Source organism: Panthera leo, chromosome D4 (genome assembly GCF_018350215.1).
Source record: "Panthera leo isolate Ple1 chromosome D4, P.leo_Ple1_pat1.1, whole genome shotgun sequence".
Classification (NCBI taxonomy): Eukaryota; Metazoa; Chordata; class Mammalia; order Carnivora; family Felidae; genus Panthera; species Panthera leo.
Genome location: NC_056691.1, coordinates 25,633,733 through 25,659,517, shown reverse-complemented (window position 1 = coordinate 25,659,517; position 25,785 = coordinate 25,633,733). Strand labels below are relative to the sequence as shown.

The following is a 25,785-nucleotide window of genomic DNA, read 5'->3' as shown; positions in this document are numbered from 1 at the left end:
CATGCCTTTGTGGTGAGAATTTTATCTTTTAGAACTTCCCTTCTCTCTCAAATAATATTCTCTTTTACAGTCGGTTAGTCAAGGGATTTTATCTATTTTTCCTCAAAAAAACAAAAACAAAAAAACCCAAGAAAACCACCAATCTGTTTCCTGAAGTGTAGGCTATGTTACAGACTTCTCAGCATCCCACAGTTAGCCAATATGGCCTCCAGTGCTGCAGCCAAGTCAGTCGTGTGGGTTTGCACGGCCCTGTCATGAGTGTCCTTCCTCCCCACCCACCAAGTCATAGGAACCCACCCCTATAATATCCAAGCAGCATTTCCTTGGAACCAAGACAATGGTATCAACAGTGGCTGAAGTGAAAGTATCCCAAGAGAAAAAAAAGAGGATCAAGGGGGCAGAACTAGGTTAAACCAGAGATGCCTAACACCCCTTTCCAATTAGAGATACCCTTTCTGTTGCTCAAACTTTGTCCTGTGCTCTGTTTTTTTAATGTTTATTTGTTTTTTGAGAGAGAGAGAGACAGAGTGCTAGTGGGGGAGGGGCAGAGAGAGAGGGAGACACAGAATCGGAAGCAGGCTCCAGGCTCCCAGCTGTCAGCACAGAGCCCGACGTGGGGCTTGAACCCACGAACTGCGAGATCATGACCTGAGCCGAAGTCAGACACTTAACTGACTGAGCCACCCAGGTGCCTCCTGTGCTCTGTTTTAATAAGGAAAGTTGCCCATTCCTGTGACCATGTCTTCTCTTCCAAAGTTGTGATTTCAACTGAAAGATGGGCATCACCTATGTTGGAAGCCTACCTCCCTAAGTTCTTTCATTAACGTAACAGGTAAGGTGAAAAATTAAGCTGCTTCAATAAAGAGTCCCCCTCACCAAATACAGTAGCTCAAACAAGTAGGAAATCTATTCCTGTCTCATGTCACAGTTCAGAGCCTATGTGTGTTCTAGGAATACACGGCTCTGCTCTGTGGGGTTATCCACAGATCGGACTCCTTCTGTCTTATCCTCTATCATTTCCCCAGGGTTTCCTCCCCTACATGGTCAAAGCTGACTCACTAGCCCACAGGAAGGAATGAAGATAGGAAATCGAGAGCAACCAATTTCCTTCTAAGGAAATGATGTGGAAGCTGTATACATTACTTCCACGTATGTTTCTCTGGTAAAAAACTTAGTGACCGTGCCTTTATTGCAAAGCAGGGTAGGAAATAGAGTTATTTAAGGGGATGTGACCAAATGTTCTGAGAAATTCGAGGTGGGGGGTTCTATTACTCAAGCAAAGAAAAGGAGAATGGACACTCGGGGCCAATTAACGCATTTTTCATAGTTTCCTAAATAAAGTCTCAGCAAAATATAGTCTGGAATTTTCCTAATCTTCATGTTGAAACAGAATTTAGTGGACAATCAGAACTCAAGGTAATACCCTGACACCTTCCCTTTCTGTCCCTAGGGAAAAGCACAGGGTCTTTCGGCCATATTGGCCACTCCAGCCAACTCTGAAGTCAGCCTTTTATACAAAACTTTATTAATAAACATAGGCATAATACTGTGCATGGCAAGCTTTACTGTTTTAATTTTCATCTCTAAGGATAGCTCTGAATTTTGATCATTATTCTAAAAAATATCTATAGGGAATATAACTTGTTTGTATTTGTTCTTTCCAGTACCTTTAACTAAAGAGGTTTTTTGTTGTTGTTGTTGTTGTTTGCCTTAATCAAAAAAGGAGGAGGAGGAGGAGGAGGAAGGGGAAGTGGAAGGGGAAGGGGAAGGGGAAGGAAAGGAAAGGAAGGAAAGGGGAGGGGAGGGGAGGAGAAGAGAGGAGAGGAAAGGAAAGGAAAAGAAAGGAAAGAAAGGAAAAAAATAGAATAAGCAGACATAGCAAATACTCTATCATGTCACAGAGACCATCCTGCAATATAAGCTTTGTTATAGAAATCATTGGGCTTGAGTTTCCATCACAACTATGCCACTTTATAACTTACTTTTCCTAAGCCTCAATTTGCCTATCTGTAAAATAGGAATGGCAATTTGAAAACATGGTCGCAGATCTTTTGACATTACTCCCATTGAAAAGTGGACTCTGTGTCCCCTTCCCTTGAATCTAGGCAAGCTTGTGACTTCCTTGACCAATATAAAGTAGCAAAGGTGACTTCTGAGTCTAGGTCATTAAAAAAAACAAAAAGATGCAACTTTTGCTTCATAACCTATAAGACTTGTTCTTGAACTCCCTGAACCACCACGTAAGAAACCCAACTACCCTGAGACTGCCATGCTGGAAAGATCTCAGGCAAGGGTCCCAGCTAAGCCCAGCTTTCCCTCCTAGACACCACTCATGGGAGGAAGTCTCTTGAGTCCTCCAGCCAATTTATCCACCAGCTGAATCCCACTGAGTGACTTATGTTGATGCTATCCGGAACCAAAGAATTAACCAGCCCTGCCTGAATTCCTGACCCACAGAATTGTGAGGTAGAGTAAGACGGCTGCTGTTTTAAGCCACGAAGGTTTAGGTTATTATTCCTACACAGCAATAAATAACCAAAACCATGAGGAATTGGATACCCTCCATGGTGTCCTTTGACGGTGATATTCTAGGACTTTGTAAGAGAGAAATGAGTTCTAGCTGCCTCATTTGCACTGGCCACAAAACCCTCTCCACATCTCTTACATTTCTCTGGGCAGATCCTTACCTGTATTTACATAATTAATTAATTAACTCTCCATCAGTAAAGTAATTGCTCTCCAGAAAAAGGATAATGTTTATAATGGTATAAACAAGGATACACTGCTATTGCTTGTGAAGGCAATATTTTATACAGCCTTAGAGCCTTTGAACACACTCTGTGACTGCCTTACAACCAGCAGCAGCCACAAGCCAGTGAGAGCTACCAACCTAAGTGCTCATACCCTGACTTCTAGAGAGGTAGTTGGGGGTGGTAGCCATCAGACCTCCAATTCTCTTCAAGTCAACCGACCGACGTTGCTAAACACTGGAAATATAGAGAGGAATAAGACAGGTTCCCTATCTCCTAAGAGCTTGGAGTCCTGTGGAAAGACACATGCAAAGTGGATCATGTCCATTTATGTGGCGTAAGACTGGAGGCAGGTACTGGGAATCATAGAAGACAAAGTGAGATGCAGGTAAGGTTTCAGGGAGGCAATGACCTTTGAGATGAGTCTTAAAGAATGCACTTGAATTATCCAGAGTAGAGAACTGGGGGTGGGGGTGTGGCATGATAAGGGCAAAGAGGCCAGAGAGCACAGGGCATGTGGGTGGCCACACCCACATCTTGCCTCTACTCTCCCAAGAAAATTAGCACCAACTGTGTATGCTGGCCTCTTGGCCCCTGACTAGACTCTAAGAGGACACGGTGACTGCTTTCTCCCTACTTCCTTCTGCTCTGATCAGAATCTGCCCTATGGCCGGTCCACCCCCAGCAACGCAGCAGCCTGTCTAAAGGGTATTTGGTGATTCCTGCCAAGACTTGGCAATTGACAGGCCCTGAAGCATTTCCAAGTATTTTCATGTGTGTGCATCTCCTTCTGGGCTTTCTCCTTCTCTCGACTGGAGGATCGACCCTAGCCCTCGGCTTTGTATGACCTTAGAACTATTCTATCCCAAGTTATACAGAAAAAAAAAAATTATTCTGTAGAACAAAATCCACCTCTTCTTGAGATTCTGTGGTCTTTCACTTATGTGGTTTCTCTTTCTTAAAGGACCCTCCAGGGTCGGTTGACTGACCTTATGCCTTATTATATAAATACCTCTTTTCTGTCCAGATGCCTTAGAGATTCTGCAAGGCCCTTTGCAAACACAGAAACTGCAGCTTTTGCCTCCCCCCTATTGCCCTTTAAAAGTTTTAATAAACCTTCTCTACCACTGGAGGACATCTTCTGTGTGCATGATAAAATTTCTTGTGGATTAAGAGAGAAGGTCCTGGAGTTGGGAGAAGCCCTCCTGCCTTCCCATTTCCTCTTACCCTCACAAGTGAGCCAAGTAGGAGAGACGAATCTGTCTCCAAAGGATAACTCAACTTCTGAGGGTAGATAATGTTAATTCTGGGTTTTCTGTACTCCTGGATATCTCTAATGCTCTTCAAAGAGTGTTATCAGATACTCAAAACACAACTCAAAACATCAATTCTTTTTAGTGTTCACTTGAAAAAAAATTGCCACTTGGCACTTTTAGATTGAGGGCGGACACTGTGAGAGTCATCTCCAGTGGTTCCACATCCCCTAAGACATGATCGGCCACTGTCTTTGGTACTATTTCTCAAGAGTCCTTTGAACTCTTTGTTCCCTGGATAACCGAATAAATAATATTCACAGAGGGATCACAAGATTGTCCATGGAGCAAAAATCATAGTGTGGTTTCAGGTTCTCCCCTCACCTTTCTGTGCCTGCAGCTCTGCATTTAACAAATGGGGATAATGTTATCACATGACCTCTATCTCACGAAGCTCTTGGATGAGAAATTAGATACTGTTTTTGACCGTGAACCTTTACGTCTGCAACTTCCTCCGTGTGAAGAATGTCATCTTCAGAAGCAGCGTTGCTTTTATTAATTTAATTTTGTAAGTGAAGAAAATCATATACTAGAGGATCAACAAGGATCTACAGTGTCGAGGTAACCCACACTCTCCAGGATGGACTAAAAAACAATCAGTTGAGAAGCCCCCTCTCTGCCTATTGAAAGGACTGCCTTGCAGCTGGCCATCATAAGAAATGTCAAGGCACTGAATGACCTCACCTCGTCTCGGAAGCACAGCCAGCCAGCTTCCTTTGCTTTGGAGATTGTGACACAGTTATGGGGCTGGCTGTGAGGACCGGGTTACCTCTGTACTGCCAAGGCTATGTTGGGTGTCTCATTAGAGGATTCCAGAGAGCTTCTTGTTAAGTTAGACTTTCCTCTTCATTCATCTTTTCATTCTGGAATATGATATATTTTGGCAGAAAAGAGGGTGTTCCGGAGTAGGTAGTTTTCTCCCTCATTCTGGATTTCAGTGGCTACTGGAGACAGAGAGACAGAGAGACAGGGAGAGAAAGAGGAGAAACAGGGTTTTTAAATTTCCTGTTAAATATAGGCTGTGAGTGAAACCCTGTCTCAACACTTGTTAGCATTTAGCATAGGTCTTTGTATAAAGAAGGAAATGCCCCATTCTCCTATTTTCATAAGAACACTGAAAAGAGGTCATTATAGTCTAGCCCAAGACCCCTTCCATCCAAGAACCAAGGCCCTTTCCTGCCTTCTCCCAGCACATATGGTTTCTGCTTCCTTCTATATCCCCTGTACTTTCCTAAGGTCTTTTCTCTAGAACAGAGCCAAAACACACACGTGGAACCTAAGCCCACACATATTTAGCAGACTCAAGACTTTAATGGGAGCCAGTTTCTAAAACAAAGCAAAACACAGCACACACACAAAAAAAAACCCCTTTCACTTATTTTTAATCTTTTTCCTTCCCTCATCATCCTTCTTGATTACTATTTATTTTTCAGTATTTCTCAGCAACACAAGACTTTTGTTTCTGCTCTGTTTCCTATCACCTTTTCCAGACAGCCTTGGGGAGTGAAGCAGACGTAAGACTGCCATCTTGTGCTCAAGTCTGTTATCATTGTTTCTTTTGAAATCAAATGTGATTTGTGGGATTTGAGAGAAGGCTTTGGAGTCCAGGTCTGATGCTCCTTGACCTGGGTTTTCCCAGAAGCTTTTGAAATTTCCCCTCCTTTGGCACTGCTCTTTCTTGGCCTTCCCTCACCAGGATGCCATGAGTCATCTATTAGTTGAAAGGCTCTTCCCCCCCCCCCCCCAAATGACTCCTAGTGTGACTTAGGATAATTATAGTTCAGATGCAGCTACCTATGATTTTATGACTGGACTCAGTGGGCCAACTCGGGAGAGTGGGCACTTAATAGCTAAGTCACAACAGGTGGTTTAAAAACAAAGACCTAGTGAGTATTCCCCACACGCTACCACCATCTCTACATTGGAAACTGACAAACAGTGCATGGCATGCCAAGACCTTGGCTGGATGTCCTTGAGGTCAAGATCCCATAGGACCTAGGACTACCCAGATGGGCCACTTTTGGGTAGCATGTTAATGCTTACCAAAGTTGACGGTGGGCTTACATCAATAACCTGGGAGAGACAAAGCAAAGGAGAGAGGTAGGGGAAATGGAAGGAAAGTAAAGAAAGAACCACAGGCGAGGAAGAGAAATCTAAGGAGGTCACCATTGTAAAGATCTAAAGTGAATAAAGAGAGCTCCATACGGGAACAAGCACGAGGCAACTGCAACAATAATGCCCGGAAAACTATAATGAGGGCAAGGGACACTGACAAGAACCCACAGTGTCAGGGAATTGACAGGGATTTGTGGAGACTCTAGTGAACAAGAGAGATCATGTCTCATCCAAAGGGACATCTCAACTCAAGGATGCAATTGTCAAGGAGGAATGTGGCTCTCCCATTACTGAAGCTTCTGGTTTTGAAAGAGAATTCATAAAATATACCTTTGCATATGAAATTTTCAAATGTTTAAAGTTGGCTCAAAATGTTTTAAAAGACACTGTGTGGGACAAATACATAGTGTTGGATTTCATCTGTGGCTGCTGGTTTAAAACCCTCCCCTATGCCTGACACAAAATTTTACTTATATATGGGGCATAAATAAGTATGATAGCCATACCTTCCCCTGTGTCCCCCTCTTATTCAAAAAAGTTTATGAAAACACAAGTAATGTTGTGGATGGTATGATGGTTCCTCATTTCTTTTCAAAACGCATTCACACAAGTGGACGTCCGTAAGCAAAAACCTTGACCTAAACTTCATATCTTATAAAGAATTTATTCAAAATAGATCAAGAACTTAAATGTAAAACAGAAAATTGCAAAATCTTCACAGGAAAAAAAAAAGCATAGGAGAACATCTTTGGGACATGCGGCTAGATGAAGAGTTCTTAGCAAGATTTGGTGTGAAAAGTATAACCTATTAGAAAAAAATTGATAAAATAGACCTGATTAAAATTAAAAATGTTTGTTCTATGAAAGATCCTGTCAAGAGAATGAAAAGACAAACTAAAGAGTGGAAGAGTATATTTACAGACCACATAGCCAACCAAGTGATTATATCTAGACTTCACAAAGTACTCTCAAAACTCAACATGAAAAAAAAATACAATTCAATCAGAAAATGGGCCAAGACATAAAGAGATATTTCACCAGAGAAAATATGAACACATGAAAAAGTTTTCAATATCATTAACTATTAGAAAAATGCAAATTAAAACCACAATGGAGATATCACTACACACCTACCTGAATGGCTAAAATGCAAAATAGTAATAACATCAAATCCTGGCACGAATGCAGAGAAACTGGGTCACGCATACATTGCTGGTGGGAATGTAAAATGGCACAGACACTCTGGAATATAGTTTGGTAGTTTCCTCTGAAACTAAAAATGCACATATCATAAGACCCAGCAATTGCATTTTGGGGCATCTATCCCAGAGAAATTAAAACCTATGCTCACACAAAAACTTACACATGAATGTTCATGGAAGCTTTATTCCTAATAGCCAAACATTGGAAACAGCCCTAATTTCTTTAATGGATGAATGGTTAAACTAACTGTGGTATATCCATGCCATGGAATACTACTCAACAATAAAAAAGAATGAACTACTGGTATACACTACTTGGATGGATCTCAAAATAATTATGTCATAGGGCATATGCTTATAGTATATAATACTTATGATGTAAATTGTACGATTCCATTTCTATAATATTCTCAAAATGACAAAATTATAGAAATGGAGAACAGATTAATGGTTGCCAGGGTTAAGGTTTGGCAGAGAGGATGAATGTGGATATAGCTATAAAGGGTAAGCATGAAGGAGTTCCGTGGAGGTGGTACAGTTCTGCATCTTGATTGTGAATAGCAGTTACACAAAACTGTATGTCTGATATAACTGCAGCAACTGCACACACACACACACACACACACACACACACACACACACATGAGTGCAGGTATAACTGGTGAAATCTGAGTCAGCTCTCAATTGTACAATGTCAGTGTCCTAGTTTTGATATAGTTCTATAATTATACACAATATCAACACTGGGGAAGGCGAGGCAGGTAAAGGGGTTCACGGAAGCTCCCTGTACATTTCCTTGCAATTTCCTGAGTCTGTAATCATTTCAAATTAAAAAAATTTTTAATTCCTATATTTCAGCACATTATCCATAATTAAGAATAAGCCATTTATGCTATACCTTGCAACAGGGTATATGCAACAAGTATGACATTGTGTGTCATTGCACCTGAATTGAAAACCCACGCCTTTCTCCTTCTCTCCAAAATGGATTGCACTTAACCTCACATGATGCCTTTCACAATAACTGACTAATCCTATGGCCTCAGAAGTAACTAAATAAAATTTCTCAGGAACAAAAGGGCCTTTGTCATTCCATCAGTTCAGGACTTTTCCTCACGTTAAGTGAACTGTGAGTCACCTGCCGTAAAGATGAGTTGATGGATAAGGATTGTTCACAAAGACAGTGGAGTGAGGCCCTGAATGTATCAGCCAGGACAGGCTACCTGCTCTAAGAAACAACTTTAAATTCCAAGTGGCCTAATACAATGAAAGTTTATTTCTCACTATACAAAGGACAAAGCGGATATTAGTGATTGGATGAGCCTCTTCCCATGATGACTCAGGTACCCAAGCCCCTTTCATGCTATGACTACCCCGTCATCAATAGAAGTCTGGGATCACCCAAATGCCAAGAGTGGGGAAGAGAGGGAATACATTAAATGGAACAAGATGCTTTTTGGGTCAGCTCTGGAGGAGCACGTATCACTTACTCCAGCACTACTCACACAGCTCCTTCTAAAAGCAGGCGGGCTGGGCAATACAGTTTAGCTGAGGGCCCAGGAAAAGGAAATGGTTTGGTGAGTATATATAGCCAGTCTCTGCCACATTAACCATTCTAGAGGATCCCTCCTGACAGTGGAAGTTGGCTGTTAAAGCACTGAAGAGATGGTTAGGCAACATGCAATTGAAGTTACTGAAGTGTGAGACACAGAAGGTTCTATGTGGAAGCCCTATTTTCAGGATCCAACAGAAATAATAATTTGTTGGCATTCAGAAAGATCCTGAAATTTCTAGATGATTGAAAATTGCTCTTACAGCTGCTGTGGTGTGATGCCATATGTTTTGGCAGTTATTTTTCTTGTTACTTGCACTGATATTGTCCTGATGATTATTCACTGCATGTAATAGTTATACACTATAAATTATTCAGACTTCAATTCTCCTCTCTCATTTCTTAAAGGTGAAATAACTCGCCAAATGGAGCCACAAAAAGAGGAAACTTCTCCCACCAAATTCTCCCCTCATCAGAAGCTAGACCTACGTTAGAACATAGGATGTTCATAGCTTTCAAAAAATGCAATTTTCTAGTCATCTTTTCAACAGCATTGGACGTGGCCAGGCCTTGCAAACAAGAAATCTGGTTGCATCATGGGGAGAATAGACCCAGTAACACATCTGTTCCTTGGTCACACTCCCAACTGAGCTAAATTTAGCTTTTCAATGGCATAGGTGGGTTATAAATAGATTTAGTCATCATAAAAATGCTCTGAATGTGAAGCAAGCCCTCTAAACACTTCTAATACATCCTTTTCTAACCCAAGATGGGAAACACGGTTTATTTCCACCCAAAATCCCTGTAGATGCCCCACTGAAAGGCCCTTCTTTCCCTAACCTCCCTGCAAAATCCTTGCCTATAACACAGTGCCCCTCCTAAACAAGCCCTGCTCCCACTTGCTCCTGTATTGGGCTTTCTAGAGTGGTCTCTTCTGTTAGGTATGTCACCACGAACCTGTTGTCTTTGGTGTAAATCTGAGTCATTATTATACCTTCTTTCTCTCTCACTAGTGTATGACAACATCAACAAGCGACTTGGAAGTTGATGTGACCACTTCTCTTCAAACCAACCAGCCGAAACTTCATTAGAGGTGCTTTATCAGAGCCAAAATAACTCCCACTTGCTATATTCCTTTTCTGGGTGAAAGAAAAAATAACAAAAACTAAGCTCCTCCCGGAGATTTATTCACAAAATCAGCTGCCAACTTGCGTTGTTGAGTCACTTAGCCCTATCTTCATTAACTATAGTTTTCAACAGGGAAAGCCAACATTCACATGCAAAGAATGTTCATGAACATTCCATTGGCTTTAAACCCTAAACCAGAAGGTTTTAGTAACAGTAAATGAAACAACCAAGGTTCCAGTTAACTGAAGTAGTTCCCCAGATGTTACTGTTAATGGAGAATTTTGTTGTATATTGGAGAAGTTGGTGATTCAGAGATTGGGAGCACATTGGAAGACATTTACTGAAGTGCCATGGTCCTAGAAGTTCCAGTATAATGAGCAGTTAGGAGCTGAAGGATATATGCATGGAAGATGCTCAAAAGTAACACTGGGTGAAACTAATAAAATAATGGAAATAATTTAACTCGTGTTAGTGGAGCACCTACTCCGTGACATACATTTAGTCTTCACCTGAAGCCTACCATATAGATAGATAGATACATAGATAGATAGATGATAGATAGATATAGATATAGATATACATATACATATACATGTATAGATATATATTTCTTTTTTTTTTAATTTTTTTAACATTTTTATTTATTTTTGAGACAGGGAGAGACAGAGCATGAACAGGGGAGGGTCAGAGAGAGGGAGACACAGAATCCGAAGCAGGCTCCAGGCTCTGAGCCGTCAGCACAGAGCCCGACGCGGGGCTCGAACTCACGGACCGTGAGATCATGACCTGAGCCGAAGTCGGACGCTTAACCGACTGAGCCACCCAGGCGCCCCATATATTTCTGTGTTTCTTTGACAGATAAAGAAATTGAGGCTTTGAAGTAACTTGACCAAAGTCCTACTTGCAATCCAAGAGGAATCAAACTTCAATCCTTAGATTCCTTTTCACTGCTCCAGTCCCCAACCCTATCTCTCATTCTTTTTCCAGCTTTTTTTGAGGAAAATGAATTTTCCACACCATGGATCCTCCATTAATCTCAGACAAACCTCACTAAATTTACCTTTCATCTCTGAGATTTCTGTTAAGCCAAACTCTCTCCCCAGACTTGTTTCTGTGTTAACCCCACAACTACATGGTTTGACACCATTATGGAAACTGCTCCTGAAATTTCATTCCTTGAAAAAGTCGAGATCATTTGAGCACAGAGTGCCTTCACTACTCTCCCAGAACATTCTCCCAAATCTCCATCTCAATGATAAAAACCAAGCTTTAGATATAAGTCTTTCTCTTAAAATACCACTTTGTGTAGATGAAATGAATAAACATCACACCCAGCAGGGTGGGCAGAGAAAATAAACTTAAAAAAAAAAAAGCATAAAAGCTTCCAAGTGCAGCATTGAAAAGTACCCACCTAGATGTAGCCACCTGGAAACAAGAGCAGGCAGACAGACAGAAGGTCAAAAATGACCTGGAATAAATAGGATGGTTTTTTGCCAGGGCATCATGGATAATGTGACCCTCAGAGGTAGAAGTTAAAAGAGTGCCAGCGACTGCAAACGGCAGCCAAAGCCACAAATCAGGACACTGGAGAACCTGAGTGTGTTGAGAGTGGGGGTTCGAAGAGGGGGTCACTAAATCCCCCCACTGGCTGTACCTGTGCAGAATGACCACAGTGCAAGCATGCATTTGTGGGGGGAGAATGGAAGAGTTAGTGGGCAGAGAGGCCCTTTGAGAACCAGACTGGGATAGGAAGTGAGTTCAACCAGGAGTAGTAATAAAAAGAAGACTAATAATCTAGCACCAACAGCAAAGGAAATAAGCTCTCATCCTTCAGAAATGGAGAAGCTGTTTTAAATATGTGGCATGGGGTGTAGGCCAGCCAGGCAACAGCGAGTATTTACTCCCACAGGCAGCCAGGGTTCCATGCTTGTAGCACGGTCTCCAGAAATTTGGGAAGTGACTATACTCCTCGATTCTCCAATGTCCTCCTAAGGAAGGAAACAAACATCCCTGGCTGTGGAAGAGAAGAAAAGATTTTATAAGCAGTAGATGCTCAGGAAATTTGCTTATCATTTTAACTGTGTGTTCCATACTCTTTCCCATTCACTAAAGTTTTAACCGTGGTAAGAATGCTTTTGATAGGAGTAAGATGCCACCTTATGAAATTGGAGGAGCTTGTGAAAAATTATCTGATGCAGGTACCAAATCCTCACACACCTAATGTGACCAGATATGGTCCTACCTATTCCAAAAACACAGGGAAAGAATGTCGTTTGTAATAATTTGGCAGAAGCAAATGGAGGTTAGCGCTGTAGCTGAAAATTGCTTAGAAACTTAGTGCTCAAGAAAGCCATAAAAAATTAGATGATCACGCAAGTCATGTTCTGTCAATAGGAGACGATCTCCTTGTCCTCTGTGGGTGCATTCACAACATTCACCCGATCCATTCTGTCATCTCTAACATCTTATTGTGAGAGAGGCTGTCAGAATCCCTGTGGACTGGCCACAAGATCCAAGGAACAAATTGAAGACATCTGGCTGGGAAAATCATACAGAAATCTGTTAAAAAGACATTCCCAATTATCTGTAAAATCAAATCTGGGGAATTCTTGGATAGAAACATAAGAGAACTCTACACATTTCTCACCTTGATGATCAATAGTTGTGAGAATGTGGGGGTTTTTTTGTTTTATTTTGATTTTATTTTAGTGTGCGTACATGTGTGTGTTCATATTCTTGCCACACTGACCTCACCAGCGTACTGTTTATTAAAAAATCAGAATTCATCAACGCTGTTTTGCATGATCACTAATTGAAATATTAATTCCAATGAGTTCTCCAAACACGTGTAGTGGGGCTGGATCAGGGATCCACAAACTTTTCTGCCAAGGGCCAAATAGTAAATACTGGAGACTTTGCAGACCATATGGTTTCTGTCACACTTTGTAACTCAGCCATTGTCACGTGAAAGCAGCCATAGACAATACATAAATGAGTGACAGGGGCTGTGTTCTAATAAAACTTTATTTGCTAAAACAGCTGGTGGGCAGGATTGGCCCCACAGGTCCTACTATGCTGACCTCTGTGACAGATTAATCTCCCATTAAAAAGATGCAGATCTCTACAGATGCTCAGGGTTTCTCTTGGATAAAAATGTCTTTTCATGATCAAGAAACTAATGTTAACGGCAAATCACTATGACAATTTCCTTGTGTGACACAGATCCACAAAACGAGACCTTTAGCTACCTCTGTAAAGTATCTACCACATTTCATGCATTGCCGGGGGTGGGGGGGGGCTGATATTAACGTCAGTTCACCCAGCCTCCATTCCGATGCTCTTTGGCACACCAGTTGGTTGTGTATGAATTACATTGACTGGACTCCCTTACAGCCAGGGAACCAGGGGTGATTCTGGCTCCCTGACTGTGGCGAAGGCGGCAGCTTCCTTGGGAAGTCTAGGTCTGTGTGTGATTTGGGAGTGGTTCCTGTAAGTTCAGGCTATAACCTGTTCTCTGGAACTAATAACTGTAACCAATACAAGGGATGGTCATTTTAGGAAGTTAATAGAAAGCATCTCCCAAAATTTTATTTATAAATAGATATATAATGCTATTTATATATTTACATAAATATTATTTTACCACATGTAACATAACAGGGACTTTAGTGACAATAAATCTCCAAGATCTAAAGAAACCAGACAATGCACTTTGATAATGTAGCTAAATTAAAATAATTTATGAATTCCCGAGATCATTTTTTCAATCGTATACAAGTCAACAAGTGCTTCCTGAAAAAGAATTCCTTAGAAACAAAAATATCAGAAACAACAAAATATCAGCAACAAAATATCAGAAAAATAGTAAGTCTGTCATTGTGATCTCATGTCCCCCCACCCCTATATATATAGTCACCATACAACACTGTTACAATAATTTATGCCTTTTTTATGCTAAGTTTCCCATCACAGACAATAAAATGATTAGTGAAGGATCTGATTGCAAGTTAAAAAATCTCTAAACAACTGGATGTTGATGGGAGTAAGGCTGAATTTCTCAGTCTACTTGGTCCAGGGATCCAATATGCTATGAATTAAGAAGTCTCCTATTAGGAAGATGTTAAAAACTGAAGGAATAGAGACTATACCATTCTGTGTAATAGCTTTTGACTTCCCAATCTAACGAAAGTGGTTTCAGAGATATATACAAGGCAATTTTGATCACCAATCTGACATAACATTTACCAAAAGTAGGAAATTCTACCTGTCTATTGATCAGGATGTTTAATTTAGCCTCTTATTAATATGGTTGTATGATTGTGATGCTATACCTGGTTCTACAGAATATACTAGAACATTCCAGAACCTTCTGTCTGCCTCTATCAACTCTTTCCTTTGCTCTTGGGCATATCCAGGCAAGGGAACACGATTCTATGGCATGGGTGGTCTTTGCTTTTCTTTCTTTCATTAACCCTAAGCTGCACAGTCCAAAATATCTATTCCCAATGTGCCAGCCTCATCATCTCCTTTTAACTCTTTCTAATAGCCAGTTTCCTGTTTTCAATAACTTCTAACGAAATGGCAGGAAAATTATTCCAGTGGATAAGATGCTTGCATTTTAATTTCCTGGATTATAAAATATTAAACATTGTAAGGGAATAAACTCAAGGAAACATGAGAAATGATGAGATGGGGATCCTCTCTGAAGCCAAGATATATATAATAACCAATGCTTATTGAGCCCTTGCAAGGAGTCATTCAGCATCTCATTTAATCTTGACCCCAATTTAAAACATAGATGCTGTCATTATCCCCACTTTACAAATGAGGAAACTGAATCTCAGAGATATTAAGTGTCTTGGCCAAACCATACACCTGGGAGCAGCAGGGCTGGGATTCAACCCCATATCTGTCTGACCTTAGTCATTGCTCTTAATTATTATGACAGGTGCTCCTAAACACCAGTCCACAGTTAAGGCCGGCTGGTGACCATGTTTTTGGCAGTCAGCAGTGCCAGAACAAAATTTATTTAATTTCTTAAAATTATGAGCTAATACCTTTCCTACATCTTTTTGTTTTAAAGCACTCTTCTTTTTATGGAAGGGTGGCATATTGGGTCATTAATGTTACTTATTGCCTGTCACATTGTAGTCCGTTGTGAGTCAGGTCGCTCTAATGGCACATCTCCTCCAAGCAGAGACTCGGGAATCCTGGTAACTTCCATTGTGTGGACCCACCATCTTGGAGTTCTTCACTTTACCCATGGGCATGCGGAATGGAAGAAAGAGGGGGAAGGCACTTTGGCTCTTCATCGCCTTGGTCTGGTGCCGAACCAAGTCACTTCTGCTTACCTTCCACTGGCTAGATCACAAATCAAACAGCTCCGCTTAACTAGAGGGGAAACCGGGAAATAGTCTTCCTATGTGCCCAGGAAGAGGCTTGAACACTGGAAAATGCTTGCAAATTCTGCAAGGGTTGAGGATAATAGGGAACACGTGTTTGTATCAGTGTCCCTATTTAGCAAAACCAACTGTTGGCAACTTTCGGTTGAAATCCAAAAATATTGTTATTATTCTTCTTTTTCACTAGTACATAAACCCCAAACTCTCTATTGAACCCCAATTTATATGGCAAATGGTAGGAAAACACAATCACTTTTACAATAACTAGACTATAGCAAATTAGGGGCAACAATCTGATGGAAGCTTAGAAAAAAAAGTTCATTTCTTACTCACAAATGAGTTTTTATAGCAATATTATTAAAAGAGACAGACTGCCACTAATTTCTACTAATATTTGTTTCTCATCACACTTTTTGTACATCAGATTCTCCAATCACAGACCCCATGGAAAGAGTTGTATTGTGATACTGAAAACAGTAGTTCAATTATGGATAGATTATTACCATCAATAAGCAAATTTATAAATATCCTCTGTTTATAATAAAAAGCATCCATTAGTGTCTTCAGTCCAATACTCAAAAATCTGTATTTTTAAAACCTATTTATTCAACTTACAGAAGTACAAGAATTGGTGTAAGAAAAATAAAAATGAAAGAATGAGTGTAGTCATTTTCCTAGCAGAGATAAGTCTGTGTTCCTTTTTTAAACCTATCTTCTAGAAATTGCTTAGTTGCCACATTAATTCAGTGTGGGGGGAGAACAATGAAATATCCATAATCTGAAAGCCAAATAAAACAAACAAAAATTCAAATGCCTGAAATTGCAATGACATTTCAAAAGCATTGTTTTGGAGAACAATCTCTGCTTTTGGACCGGTCACCAATTTCTTGACTTTAACAATGATTTCTGGAGTGAACTTTAAAATGTTTGATATGTTGAGGAACAAAAAAAGGGAAAAGTATCAGGGTGCTTTGCTGCCTGCATGTAAACACTAACTGATGCTTTTCAGCTCTGATGTCTGTGGAATTGCCCTCTGATCATCTACCACTTAAGTTCAGAACAAAAGTAGGTCAAGATTATTATTGAATACTTCAAATAATCTCTCAGAGAGAGTGTTGGTTAAAGTCGGAAACTCTGAGGGCTGAACATTTTGACAGTAATCTGCAAATCCACTAAACTCATCTGGTTTTGATTCTCTCATTGGAATCAACACAACAGTTTGAGATGATGTCATTTGTGCCCAAAGTGATTTTTTTAAACAATTGTCTTTAAAGCTTGATTCGTTAAAATTCAGCTACCTTTACACGGTGATGAAATAAAATCACTACTGAAAGGTTCATGTAAACTTCTAATGCAATGAGTTTTAAACACACCTGCTCTTGGGGAAAAAAAATTTCTGATTCCTAGTTTACATACACAGATTTCTAAATAACAGATCAAAAGCTCAATAAATAAAGACCCCATCTGAAACTCTTTTAACTACTCAGCTCCTTATCCTTCCCACTTTGACGTTCCATAAATTAAATATAATAGGACCATTTTTAATATATTTTTCAATTTTATTTATTTACTCAGAGAGAGAGAGAAAAAAAAAAAGAACAAACAGAGGAGGGGCAGAGAGAGAGAGAGAATCCCAAGCAGGCTCTGAGCTGACGGCACAGAGCCAGACAAGGGGCTCAAACTCACAAACCTTGAGATCATGACCTGAGCTAAAATCAAGAGCCGGACGCTTAACTGACTGAGCCACCCAGGTGTCCCTACCATAGGACCATTTTTGATAAAGTACAAGTAAGAGCCTCTAAAAACCAGATTTTAATTTCCCAAATGCACATACAATACAAATACATATAGTATGGCCAAAATTATGTCAAACAAACATAAAAGCTCTTCCCAAGGGAAAAAAATTAAATAGCTCAAAATATAAATAATTGTGTATAAGTAGCCAAAAGTGGTTTTCTCCTCCTTCTACATGGGTGTTTCTTTTTTAATCTATTCTATAAAAACCTAATTTAATCTGTGTGAGTCTATTCTTAAAGCTATTATAAACTTTATCATTTCTACCTCGGTTTTTAGTTTAAATTTTGGTACTTCAGATTTTGATTCAGATTCGATTTTCATATTTTATTTTGGGTATAAAAGTTTCCCCTGTTTTATGCTCTCCATCTTTCTCCTCAGGTTAATGGTGAAGTTATCTGAACTTCATGTCTGCATGCTGAGTCAGCCTTATTCAAAATGAAATGACAGTGGCTTTGTCAGCGAAATGATGTTTGTTAAAGGGTGGGAAACGGAAGCAGCAAATCCTCCTGTTAGTATCCATCCACCTCCATGGGACTAGCCCAAGATTTATGAGCAACGTAGAAATTATCACTTTTCACGTAAAGCAACATTCTTTGTGGTTAACGTCTTTTAGACACACACACGCAAATATGTTTCTTCCCCTTTCTCTTTCCCTGTTATTCTGTCCCACTTTCTTTTTTCCCTTACTCTCTTTTCAAAAGTAAACAGCAGAGCACTTAGAAATTTTTTTCAGAATTAGGCAGAAGGTGTAAATGACCACTCTTTGATTTTCCAAAGTAAGATGCAAGTCTTCACTGCCTGAGTTCCAATTTGTGGGGGAAAGAGGTACATTTTCCTATTTGGAATGCCTGTGGAAGAGCATATCAAACCAGCCCACAGAGCATTAGCTACACCAGGGTTCATATCACAGTGATCGAATTCTGTGAGTAGAAAATGATTTTTCTTAAGAAAATGAATATCTTTGTTTCTCCCTTTCCATGTTTGCTTCTTACTATTACTATTGCCATATACAAAATTCACGGTCATCAAGATGATGACACAGACTCACTGCTGAAATGATTTTTCTGATACGGTCAGTCTCTCAGACTTGTAATTATGACATGCCTTCTTCCCTGTCATCTCTTTCCTATTAAAAATGAGACTTCAAACACGAATTTACAACTCCCTAATGATTTGACCAGAGAACCAACAGATAGTGTTGATCCACAGATCGACACTAAATCAACGAAATCCACAATTTAATTTTTAGTGATGGGCTAGGTCACGAGTTGACAGGTTAAACTGTGAGAAGAGGGGCACCTGGGTGGCTCAGTCAGTTAAGCATCCGACTTCCGCTCAGGTCATGGTCTCACGGCTCCTGAGTTTAAGTCCCACTTTGGGCTCTGTCAGCACAGAGTCTGCTCAGATTAGATTCTGTGTCTGCCTCTCTCCCTGCCCCTCCCCTACTCACACTCTGTCTTTCTCTCTCAAAAAGAAATATTCCAAATTTTTAAAAAATAAAAAATAAACTGTGAGAAGCACCAGTTTATTGCACGGTGCCTGGTCAGACGCTGCCAGTAAGCATTGCTGCGAAGACACTACCACTCTTCAAATCTTTTGGAAAAAGTAGTCAGGAGAATATTTTCTACTCCAGCAAAGACATGCTTCGCTGCCTCAGGAAAGACTGATTAGCATAACATAAGGATGCACGGGAAAATTCCAATCACCGGTGGAGAATGATCAACATGTTTTTCTGCAAAGTTTGTTGAAATTATTAAAGAAGATTGCCGTTCAACACAGGTGTTTATCTCCTGGAAAATGGGAAGCAAGGGATCAGTGAGGATGAGGAGATGTTGTCATGGAAACAGCCGTTGCCTAACATTTGCCTTTCAAGGACTTTTGAGACTTTCACGTACAATGAATTTTTAATAATTTTCTAGATAAGTGACCCCGTTTATGAGCACTGTTCACAACTGGAGCAACAAAGAATGCTGTGTTGACTGCGAATTTCAACATCTGTAATTGAGATTCTCCATACCTTTTTTTGAAATAGAATTTTTGCCTCAAGACTACTTACGAATAGAAACGAAAGGCAAGTGCCTGATAAAATTGTTTATCAGCCCATACCTCCATTTACCCGGAGAACAAGAGGAAAGAGAGATGGGGAACATTGTGGAAACAATATAGAACCTCGTAGGTTTTATGGCAGGTCCAAGGGACTCCTCGGGACAAGAAAGAGGGGCTTCTCACTAACTTCCAAGGTGAAAATAATTGTTTTACATTCAAAGGTTAAGCTGTTCCATTTGGAGACAGCTAATTCAAGTGTCTCTCCATTCAATGGCAAGAGCCTGACATATGCAGGGTGAATGGAGGCTAATGCATTGATCCCCATGGCAAACCTTGCCTAGGTGCGGTCTGCCCCATCTGGATCTGCAGCCAGGCCCCCAAATCCATTCCTCGAGTATCTCCCAGGACCCCCGTCTTGATAGGTAGTTTTTATTTAACACCACAGATACTTCTTTTCCTTTGGATTCGCTGAATCCACAACTTGTGGTCAACATACTGAGCTGAAGGAGCAGTTCCTTATGGTATTTACAAATAGAGGCTCTGAAGTCAGACTCCTTGGGTTCAAATCTTCACTCTTCTGAGTGACATGGGGAAGGTTACACAACCACGCTCTGAGCTTTAGTTTTTTCGTCTACAGAAAAAGGATAAAGTAGTAACTTCCTCAGAGGCTGTTGTGAGATGCCATGTTAATGAATATAAAGTGTTTATATATTTAAGTATTTGCCATTGATAATTTCCAAGACCTTCTCTGAAACCATGCAGAGAAGTTCATAAAAGTAAACATATATTGTTAAAAACAGAGGCATATATTATTAAAAAACAGTAGAATGGGCCCAAGTTGGAGTCACTTATGTCAAGCCCCACAACACCAAACTGAGACTTAATTTAATTCTAGTCGTGGATCTCCCAGAAATGGAATCTTAACCCAGTCAATCAGGAATCATGTGATACGCATTAACTGGTAAGTAACCTGCCTGATAAATGCTGTAGAAAAAGTAACTTTGCAATAGCAGATCCATTATTTTGCCTAGTACAACCAATTTGTTTCTGCTCCTCTGCCTATAAATTCTCATGCCTTGCACAGCTCTTCAGATCTCCTTTCTATCTGCTAGGTTGGATGTTGCCCAATTCACGAGTCCTTGAATAAAGTCAGTAAGATCTTAAAAATTTACTCATTTGAATTTTTCTTTTCAACAATTGTCTATATATTCTGACTAATATAAATTGGTTTATCCTTTGTAACATCCACATGCAGTAAGCTGCTCTTTAAACTGTATTTTCAAACTGTAGCTGAACCAGAGTTGAGATGGTTAGAAAGCACTGTGGATAGAAAAGTACGGTGGCCCAGAGAAAGTGGAAGATTTCACCCCAAACCATCTTTATTGTAAACACGCAAGCCTGCCCAAGGAGAAGAGAGAAAGGCACGGGAGCATAAATGCCTAGCTCAGACCACCTTTCAAGAAAGGACTGGCCCTGTGGCCATCAGGTGCCTGGTTGGCACACAGCCTCCAGGTGTTAGCTCTCGTAGGGTTTGGCCCAGCTTTCAGGGCCAGGTCACTGCCCCCTCAGACAATGACTGTGCAAGGCAGTGGTCCAAAGGTTCATATGAGGTCCCAGCATGGGAACCCAGTGCTTCCCAGTAGACTGGCTGAGATTTTGTCAACTCAGCGTCGGGGTCTGATGGCTTCCTCCACCTAACGCTGCTTCCTCTCTTTTCCTTCCCCGGATGTTATACTTCCCTAAACTTTCCACATTCCCAACTGTCCCAGCACCTCCTTCCCCGAACCAAACTAGCATGGCATCTTTCATCCAAACTTCATTAGACCAGCATTGTAAGAACCTCAGCCAGTCTAGCCCATGCAGAAAAATTCCCCCAAAGGAATTTTTCAGTGTTTCATTTTTTAAATGTTTAAAATTTGCTGTATCTATTACGAACATAATTGCGTTCTTTATAAGAAATTCAAATGTAAGAGAAATTCATACTGTAAAAAGTAAATATCTGCAGAAGTCCCAAACCTCTTAGCCATCAGGTGCTTATTCCTCAAAGTTTTCTTCACATGCATATGCTAATATGTCTGGTGGCCAATATTTTTACAAACAGAATCAGAACACATTCTTTTATACTTTGCTTAAAAAATACATTCTAGACAGCACTATCAACAATAGCCAAAGTATGGAAAGGGCCCAAATGTCCCTTGATGGATGAATGGATAAAGAAGATGTGGTATATATATATATATATATATATACAATGGAGTATTACTTGGCAATCAAAAAGAATGAAATCTTGCCATTTGCAACTACGTGGATGGAACTAGAGGGTATTATGCTAAGCGAAATTAGTCAGAGAAAGACAAATATCATATGACTTCACTCACATGAGGACTTGAAGATACAAAACAAATGAACATAAGTGAAAGGAAGCCAAAATAATATAAAAACAGGGAGGGGGACAAAACATAAGGGACTCTTAAATATGGAGAACAGAGGGTTGCTGGAGGGGTTTGGGGGGGACGGCTTAAATGGATAAGGGGCATTAAGGAATCTACTCCTGAAATCAATGTTGCACTAGATGCTAACTAACTTGGATGTAAATTAAAAAAATAAAATAAAATTTAAAAATACATGTTAGATATTACCTATGCCCACATATACAGAAATACCTCATTTGATTACCAGCTACAAGAAATTTCATTGGGTGAGTATTTCATAATTTATTTAAATGTTTCCACACCAAATGGGCATTTGTGTTGTGTCCAGTTTTTCCCGATTACAACAGAGCTCTCACACGGTTTCATTTGTGTTTACATATTGAAATGTCTGTGAAAGGGGCGCCTGGGTGGCGCAGTCGGTTAAGCGTCCGACTTCAGCCAGGTCACGATCTCGCACTCCGTGAGTTCGAGCCCCGCGTCAGGCTCTGGGCTGACGGCTCGGAGCCTGGAGCCTGTTTCCGATTCTGTGTCTCCCTCTCTCTCTGCCCCTCCCCCGTTCATGCTCTGTCTCTCTCTGTCCCAAAAATAAATTAAAAACGTTGAAAAAAAAATTAAAAAAAAAAAAAAAGAAATGTCTGTGAAAGACGTATGACTTCGTCTGTATTTTCATCATCTCTTTTGGTATGCTGGAGGGGGGGAGCATAACATGGAGTTTCAGGGACGGAACCCACACTTATCATTTCGGCTCTTTACAAAGTAAGGGTTTGTGAATCATTTTCTTCTAATGGGGTTTTGCCCGCAGTGGTGAGAGGCTCTCACACTCCACCCATCTCTCTCCCTCACCTGCCTTGTGACCTGGAAGGCAGGTTAACTGAGGGCTGGGGGGTGGGTAGGGGTGGGACACTTGGAGGTGCTCACCTGGAGGGCAGACCCAGTCGCTCGCCACCTACACATCTTCTCCCTTTTAAATCTTCATGGCTTTGTGCTTCCAAAGGCCTCCTCAGGAACACTGACAGCGTGTGCAGTAACCTTCTAGATTCTATTTATTGTTCAAACATAGCTTAATCTCTCTCTCTAGAAAAGTAAGCTTTTCTCGCTTTTAATAATTTGTTATACAGACCTCCTCTGGTCAAACTTTTAAAACAGGAAACAATGACCAAAGGTAAGGACGTGAAAAAAGCCCAATCAGTGTCTGTCTCGCTGTTAGCTGAGTTTGGCCAGTGAATCGGATGATTCTGCCAAGGCGGATTCAGCCTGTCAGACATTCCCCTGGTCTTAGCTCAAGAGCCACCGGACAGTTTCTGCTAGTGGTACTGCAGCAGAAACATCCTTGGTTTACAAATGTCACGTGCATTTGCTTGGTTCAAGCACCCAGATAACCTCTGGGAGGCAGCGGGGAGGTCTCTCAGATGAGCTCAAAAGTCAAAACAGAATATGCAAACACCAGTAAATGAAGGTAGTTGATAGAATATACCCACCAGCAACTCATAGACAGCTTCGTGTTCTTCAAACAGCTCTTTGGAAACCATGAGAAGCATTTATAAGTCTGCTTTAAAAAAAACAAAGTAGGGGGCACCTGGGTGGCTCAGTCTGTTAAGCGTCCAACTTTGGCTCAGGTCGTGATCTCACAGTTCTTGGGCTCAAGCCCCACGTCAGGCTCGCTGCTGTCTGCGCAGAGCCCGCTTCGGATCCTGTCTCCCTCTCTTTCTGCCCCTCCCTGCCTTGCGCTCCCTCAAAAATAAATAAAACTTTTTTAAATGTTAAAAAAAAAGAAAGTAAACCAGTATTTTTTTCTTTCAGTCTTTCTTTCCTATTTGAACCGGTTACTGAGTTCCTGAATTTTTCAGTGTATATTCCCATGAAGCCAAACAGTAAAGGTATAGATGGTGAAAAACCACACCTAATGAGTCATTCTCAGACTTTAAAGCGCTGAGACCCACCTAAGGAGCTCACCACGTGGCAAACTCCTTGATCCACTTCCCAGAACTCTGCTTCAGCGCATCTAGGGCAGGGTCCAGGGAATCTGCATTTTCATGACCCCAGGGGATTTCCATGAAGAGGACAGGGAGACCACAACTTGAATTGGCTGAACAATGGCCCCATGCCTGCAAGTCTTTTTTTAATTTTTTTAAACTATTCCTAGTCCATTGGTGAGTTTTGATACAGCTTTGGGCCAAGTCACATCCATCCTGCCCCAATTTCAGTCTGCAAAGTACGGTTGGTCATATTTGCCACCTACCTCATTATCATCACATGTAGATTCATGAGATAATGCCTGTGAAGTAGTTTAAATTCCTCAGTAGAGAGGTGCTACCTTTCAAGTATTATCAAGTATTTATTTCTAGTATTACAGTGACACTTTGTTTTATGGGGACCCACAAAATGTGGTATCATTGGTGTGAAAGTGTGGTAATAAGATGACCGCACTACAGGTTCAATCAAATTACATAGCTTGTCCACTGAAGGGACTGGCTTCTGCCTCAACTTTGACTTAAAAGTGACTGACATCACGGCCAAGTCTATTTTTCAACTACAGACTGTCTTGAGATTCTGTGGTGTATCACTCAGAGTTCAACCAGAGAAACACAACCAGTAGAAACTGTATTATCTCTCTATATAAACACAAATATACATATTTGTATATACATATACATTCATCCCTCTCTCCTTATATATATAAATATGTATAGTAAATACATGCATGTATGTGTATATATATATATGTATATATATATATATAGAGAGAGAGAGAGAGAGAGAGAGAGAGCGCAATAGAGAGAGACAGAGACAGAGAGACACAGAGAGAGACAGAGAGAAGAACAAAGGAAGAAAGGGATGACAATAAACTTTTATTAAGCTCCAACTATGTGGCGGGCACTGTACTTTTCACATAACTTATCTCACTGAATCTTCGCCATGTTCTAAGAAATTCTATTAAATAGCTCTATGAAGTACTCATAGACATAAACGTTTGAATATAAATAGACACTATAGTCTAGCTAAGTTGACACATAAAACTAAGCCTCACACACAGCTTCGTGGTATTTTTCAGTGATTGGCAGTTAAGAAATTTATTGGGGGTGGAAACAAAGAATCCAAGGAACTTATCGATGGCACTGGTGAAGTAAAAACTTACCTTTGATTCATTCTTTTTGTTACTGGGTAGCTTACTAGGGAAAATAGGCTAATAATTCAATTTTTAATGGTCTTGGAAAAGGTCTTGTACCTTTTTTCTATGTTGTAATATAGACTTTCTTTGTAAGGTCTTTATATTATATAAGAAAAGGCTTAGAGTAAATTTCTACTGTTTTTACCTACTTTGACTCCTTCTGGTGCCAGCCCCTAGACTCACCTTTGGAATCATGTCTTCTCCATTCTTGGTCTACCTCCCCTTCCAGGAGGAGGCCTGGCCACTCAGACAATTGCACCTTATTTCCCACAGTGAAGGGTTCAGGGATGGGCAGATGCCCCAAACCAGACTGATGAGACTCAGGGTTGGAAGTCTTGCTGGAACCAATAGGTTCTCAAAAAGAGAGAGAGAGAGAGAGAGCACAGAGAGAGAGAGAGAGAGAGAAAGAGAGAAAGAGAGAGAGAGAGAAAGAGAGAGGGAGAGAGAGAGAGAGAATCACAAGCAGGCTCCACCTCCATACCAAGCATGCAGCCTGACGTGGAGCTTGATCTCAGGACAATGAGAACATGACCTGACCTCAACGGGACTAAGCCACCCAGGAGACCCACAGAAGCTGTCTTTTTGCTGTGATTATAAAGTTGGGAGGAAACAGTCTGGGAATTGTTAGTGACCATCTTGTCACAACTACAGAAGGACTTGCCTCACCAGGGCACCTAGGTGGCTCAGTCAGTTGAGTATCTGACTTCAGCTCAGATCAGTATCTTCCAATTTATGGGTCTGAGCCCCATGTAGGACTCTGTGCTGACAGCTGGGAGCCTGGAGCCTGCTTCAGATTCCATGTCTCCCTCTCTCTCTGCCCCTTTCCCGCTTGCATTCTGTCTCTCTGTCTCTCTGTTTCTCTTAAAAATAAACATGAAA

At 40.7% G+C, this 25,785-nt stretch overlaps 1 long non-coding RNA gene across 1 annotated transcript in view; it reads right to left on the bottom strand.

Annotated features, from left to right (window-relative positions):
* Nucleotides 1-4,624: 4,624 nt before the first annotated feature.
* The window catches only part of LOC122204955, a 39,135-nt gene continuing 17,974 nt past the window's right edge, over nucleotides 4,625-25,785 (bottom strand). Inside the window, exon 3 of the long non-coding RNA XR_006195850.1 lies at nucleotides 4,625-5,007. This is a non-coding gene — a long non-coding RNA (uncharacterized LOC122204955). The remainder of the gene's footprint in view (nucleotides 5,008-25,785) is intronic.